This window comes from Rhinoraja longicauda, chromosome 23 (genome assembly GCF_053455715.1).
Source record: "Rhinoraja longicauda isolate Sanriku21f chromosome 23, sRhiLon1.1, whole genome shotgun sequence".
NCBI classification, from domain to species: Eukaryota; Metazoa; Chordata; class Chondrichthyes; order Rajiformes; family Arhynchobatidae; genus Rhinoraja; species Rhinoraja longicauda.
Window position 1 is genome coordinate 11,515,418 of NC_135975.1, and position 6,000 is coordinate 11,521,417.

The window sequence follows — 6,000 nt, forward strand, 5'->3', positions numbered from 1 at the left end:
CCCTTTTAAATTCTTTTGTCTCACCTTAACCCTCTGGCTTCTATTTTTTGATATCCTACCAAGGGGACACAATTCTGCCTATTATATATGCCTCTTATAATTTTTAGATTATATTTTAGTTTTAGAGATACAGCGTGGAAACAGGCCCTTCGGCCCACCGAGTCCGCTCCGCCCAACGATCCCCGCACATTAACACTAATTGTCCCTATTACACACAATTAGGAACAATTTTTACATTTTACCCAGTCAATTAACCAACATACCTGTACGTCTTTGGAGTTTGGAAGGAAACCGAAGATCTCGGAGAAAACCCACGCAGGTCACGGGGAGAACGTACAAACTCCGTACAGACGGCGCCTGTAGTCAGGATCGAACCCGAGTCTCCGGCGCTGCATTCGCTGTAAGGCAGCAACTCTACCGCTGCGCCACCTACCTCTTTATGAGGTCATCCCTCAGTCTCCTTCACTAAGAAAAACAAACCGAGCCTGTCCAATTTCTCCTCAGAACTAAAGACCTCCAATTAAATTAAAACATCCTCGTGATTCTCCTCTGCACTCTCCAGCACAATTACATCCTTCCAACAGTGTGGTGATCAGAACTGCACACAATATTCCAAATCCTGCCCGTGTTTTGTAAAATTGCAACATAATGTACCAATTTCTATATTCTATGCCCCAACCTATGAAGGCAAGCATGCCACATGGCCTACTTATCTGTGTTGCCACTATCATTGTTCAATATTTCTTGGTGCCTTAAAATTTACAATATATGTTTTATCCCTATTTGATTTGCCAAAATGCAATAATTTGAACTAGTTGGGAATATATTCCACGTAACATTCTGTCGGATCTATATCCTGCTGCAACCTGACGCAACTTTCTTCATTGTCCACAGCACCATCAATTTTAATGTCATTTGTAAATGTACTCATCATTCCCCCGACAATGTCCAATATCCACAACCACCTCCAATTATAAATGGTAATGGACAATTAAATAGATAATAGATGGAGCAGTCATTAGGAATATCCTCATCTTCAGATTATTAGGGCAACAATCTGATAGTCACACTCAGGGGTGATGTACCAAACCTCTTCATTACAATGATATTTCCTTTCCCACAGGTAGGGTTGACCTTCTGCTGTGGTAGGGCCCAGCACATGAGTGCTAAAAAAACCCGAAGGCATTCGCAATTATGATCAGCCAAAAATGCAGAACAGTTGCTTCATCGTGACTTTGTCTATGTGTAGAGCCACAGGAGATGGGCGAGTTGTCAAATGAATATTTTTTGTCTGTATTTATCGTGGAGAAAGCCATGGATGTTGGGGAATGAGGGGAGGTTAATAGTGATGCTGTGGAGGGGAGTGCTGGAGGTCTTTAAACCCATAACGATAGATAAATTTCAGGAACCTGATTAAGTGTGATATTAAGAATATTGTGGGAAGGTAGGGAAGCACTTTCAGGAGACCTGGCAGAGATATTTGTATCATCCACAGCCACAATTGAAATTTGAGAAGACTGGAGGGTGGCTAAGGATCTACTGACATTTGGAAAGGCAAGAACTGATTAAGAATAGTCAGCATGGCTTTGTGTGTGGGGATATTGTGTCTCACAAATTTGATTCAGTCTATTGAAGAGGTGACAAAGAAAGTTGATGAAGGTACCTTGGTAGGTATTGTCCACATGGATTTTAGCAAGACCTTTAATAAGGTACCATATAGCAGGCTGCCCTGGAAGACTAGAACACATGGTATCCAGGGTGAACTAGCCAATTGGATACAAAATTGGCTTGAAGGCAGGAGACAGAGGGTGGTGGTAGAGGATTGTTTCTCATATTGGAGGTCTGTACCAAATGGTGTGCCAAAAGGGAACAGTGTTGGGCATTATTTATATCATCAATTTGGATGTTAATGTAGGTGACATGATTAGTAAGTTTGTGGATGACACTAAAGTTCAGAGCATAGTGAACAGTAAAGAAACTTACCTAAAATTACAGCAGAATGATCAATTCCATTGGGAATTCCTTGTAAAATTAGGCAGGCCAAATCTACAATGCAGCAAGATCCGTCCAATCGTCAGGCATGCGTTGATAGATAGCAAGTAACATTGACACCACAAATGTGTCAGGTCACAAACATCTCCATAGTAAAATGTCTAGGGTATTGACATGGATAGAGAACTGGTTGGCAGACAGGAAGCAAAGAGTAGGAATTAACGGGTCCTTTTCAGAATGGCAGGCAGTGACTAGTGGGGTGCCGCAAGGCTCAGTGCTGGCACCCCAGTTATTTACAATATATATTAATGATTTAGACGAAGGAATTAAATGTAACATCTCCAAGTTTGCGGATGACACAAAGCTGGGTGGCAGTGTGAGCTGCGAGGAGGATGTTAGGTGAGTGGGCAGATGCATGGCAGAAGCAGTATAATAGTGGATGCAGTATAATGTGGATAAATGTGAGGTTATCCACGTTGGTGGCAAGAACAAGAAGACAGATTATTACCTGAATGGTGTCAGATTAGGAAAATGGGAGGTGCAACGAGACCTGGGTGTCCCTGTAAGTCAGTCACTGAAAGTAAGCATGCAGGTTCTGAAGGCAGTGAAGAAAGCTAATGGCATGTTGGCCTTCATAGCAAGAGAATTTGAGTATAGGAGCAAGGAGGTCCTACTGCAGTTGTACAGGACCCTGGTGAGACGACACCTGGAGTATTGTGCGCAGTTTTGGTCTCCTAATTTGAGGAAGGACAATCTTGCTGTTGAGGGAGTGCAGCGTAGGTTCACCAGGTTAATTCCCGGGATGGCGGGACTGACATATGATGAAAGAATGGATCGACTGGGTTTATATTCACTAGAATTTAGAAGGATGAGAGGGGATCTTATAGAAATATATACAATTCTTTGGGGGTTGGACAGGCTAGATGCAGAGAAAATGTTCCCGATGGTGAGAGAGTACAGAACCAGGGGTCACAGTTTAAGAATAAGGGGTAGTGCATTTAGGACTGAGATGAGGAAAAACTTTTTCACCCAGAGAGTTGTGCATCTGTGGAATTCTCTGCCACAGAAGGCAGTGGAGGCCAATTCACTGGATGTTTTCAAGAAAGTTAGATATAGCTCTTTGGGCTAACAGAATCAAGGGATATGGGGAAAAAGCAGGAATGGGGTACTGATTTTCGATGATCAGCCATGATCATATTGAATGGCGGTGCTGGCTCAAAGGGCCGAAAGGCCTACTCCTGCACCGATATGTAAAACAGAAACAAGCCCTTCGGCTCAGTTTGCCCATGAACCAAGTGGTTTTCTGGAGTGTTCCCATATGCCTGCATTTGGCCTATATTTCTCCAAATCCTTTGACTGCTTGTTCCAGATACTGACTACTATCTGAGTGAAAGGTTGCCCCTGGGGTTCCTCTTGTATCTCTCCTCTCTCATCTTAAGCTCATGTCCTCTAATTTTAGAATTATCCACTCTTGGAAAAAGACTGAACATTCACTTTATCAATTTCCTTTACGATTGTGTAACCTGTAACAACTTGTTAGGGCACCATTTAGTTGAAACAACTGAATTTATACGGTGCTGTCAGAGTATGAAGATTCGCTAATAACTAACTAGCCTCCTTCATCAAGGCCACAATCTGGAAGGTGCAAGTCAAGGATCTAATGAAATACTCTCTATATGACTGGATGAATGCAGTGCCAGCAACTCTCAAGAATCTTAACACTGTCTGGGACAAAGTTGCACACTCCACTGGCACTCAATCACCATAAATATTCTTTCCCTCCGCTGGTAAGAGTGGTTGTGCTGTACACCATGTACAAAATCTACCGCCAATACTTTTCTGATCATTCGGAAACCTGTGACCTCCACCATCGTGAGGCAAAGAGCAGTAGGCGCATGGGGTCACCACCACCCGTGGGCTCCCCGCCAAGGTCCACGGCATCCTGATGTACAAACATATTGCCAATTCCTCACAATTCGGATAAATTCCTGGAACTCACTATCCAACAGCCCTGCGGGACTCCTTCTACAGAACGAATGCGCAGTTCAAGGTAGTGGCCCAACCAAATGGCTGTCTTCTCAAGTGACACATAGATGGATAATATTTTTTTTTAACTCACCTAAGTCCCTCTAAAGCCACAACTCGCTCACTAACGACGATTTCCTTTCCGTGTTAGACAATAAACAATAGGTGCAGGAGGAGGCCATTCGGCCCTTCGAGCCAGCACCGCCATTCAATGTGACCGTGGCTGATCATTCTCAATCAGTACCCCGTTCCTGCCTTCTCCCCATACCCCCCTGACTCCTTTATCCTTAAGAGCTCTATCTACCTCTCTCTTGAGTGCGTTCAGAGAATTGGCTTCGATTGTTATCGGTTTCTTCCCGGTAAGATTGCAACTGAGATAACGATCGGCCCATTTGAGTGCATCGTGATGATGAGAGACTCCCCTTTGGAGAGGTCCTTGACAGTGAGGGCTTCTCTAACGTGACGCTTGCGGGAACTCCCTCTTTAAATGCAATCCCGGGATGGAGGAGGTTGGCTGTCTCTCTCTCTCTCTCTCTCTCTCTCTCTCTCTCTCTCCAAGAAGTTCCCCGAGAGAGATGCTCCCTTTTTAACGGGCGACCATCGGCGGAGTAAGTGAAGTGAGACCACACAAACATTTAAACTAATGGGCCAGACATGCGTTTTAGACCTAGGCGAGAATCCTTTCGGCAAGAGTGGAGAGTTTCCAAATACCTGCGAACTCTGAGAGCCAGGTAAATAATGGAGAACACGCCAGCGACATGTTCCCCGCAGCAGAGCAACACACACTGACTTACCAACCCCCGGCTCCCCCCTCACTCCAGCTCTCCACGCATCTTTCGGGTTGTCCTGCTTGACTGAAGGTCTCCAGGAACACTTCATGCGAAGTCCCAGCTGCTCCCCGAAAAGAGAATTGGATCGGACAGCATCGGTGTTTACTCCGTTTACTCAGGCAAATGTTTCTTTTCCAAGCCCACCTTTTGCCGACAACCGAGCCCCAAGGTAGGGCAAGGCAAGGCAAGGCAAGGCAAGGAGACTCTGCGGTCCCGGCTCGGAGGTGAGAGGTCCTGTCCTCCCCTCCCTCCCCTCCCCTCCCTCCCCTCCCCTCCCTCACACAGTGACACTGAAGACCCAAACTCTGTTTAACACGGCGGAGTCCTGGAGACAGTCACGGGCGATGAGACAACGAGTCCCCACAGCTGAGAGCTGGACATCACCGCTCACCAACCCTGTCGCCCCCAGCAAACTTCCCGGGTCACTTCTGGGACCATCCACACTGGCCGCAGTGGGGAAGAGACGGAGGGTCGGACTCGGAGCAGAGGTCTTCTTCCCTTCGCCAGTTATCCTGTCGGAACCAGAGCACGGAGTTCAGAGAACGTGGCGGCAAGGGCTAAATGTGCCGCCTGAGGTCTGTACCACAACGTCCGGCCACTTGACTGTCCCCGGAGCCAACAACAGCCTCCTCTAATGGCGGTGCAGTCACATATCAATGTCACCTGGAGGCTGGCTGTGAAACGGAATGACCCAATTCATCATCACCCAACTGGTAAACGTGTTTGTCCCGGGGTAATGGATTTCAACCAGATCTATTCAAGGGGATATTTTGGTCAAATACATATCTTACTTAGACTGGGGGGGGGAGAGGGGGGAGAGGGGGGGGGGGGAGAGAGAGGGGGAGAGAGAGAGAGAGAGGGAGAGAGAGAGTGAGAGAGGGGATGAGAGAGGGGGTGAGAGAGAGGGTGAGAGAGAGGGTGAGAGAGAGAGAGGGTGAGAGAATATATGCGTGTAAGAGAAACAATGTGTTGAGTGGGTATCTGAATCAGCCTGATGCTGAACCATGACATGCAAACTTTACCAGGCTGGGTTTGTCTGGATTAGACTCAGGCATCCTGACATCCCAAAGACTTTCTACCACCTGCAACACACCAATCAGGTGTATCTTGGACTGCTCTCCATTTGCCTGGAGAACAGCCTCAACAACATTAA

At 46.4% G+C, this 6,000-nt stretch overlaps 1 protein-coding gene across 7 annotated transcripts in view; it reads right to left on the reverse strand.

The window, feature by feature from the left end:
- The window catches only part of shank3a (SH3 and multiple ankyrin repeat domains 3a), a 557,029-nt gene extending 552,025 nt beyond the window's left edge, over positions 1-5,004 (reverse strand). For all 7 annotated transcript variants that reach the window (XM_078419606.1, XM_078419609.1, XM_078419607.1 and 4 more), the window contains exon 1: positions 4,812-5,004. The gene's annotated coding sequence lies outside the window, so the exon portion shown is untranslated. The remainder of the gene's footprint in view (positions 1-4,811) is intronic.
- Between the last annotated feature and the right edge of the window lie 996 nt (positions 5,005-6,000).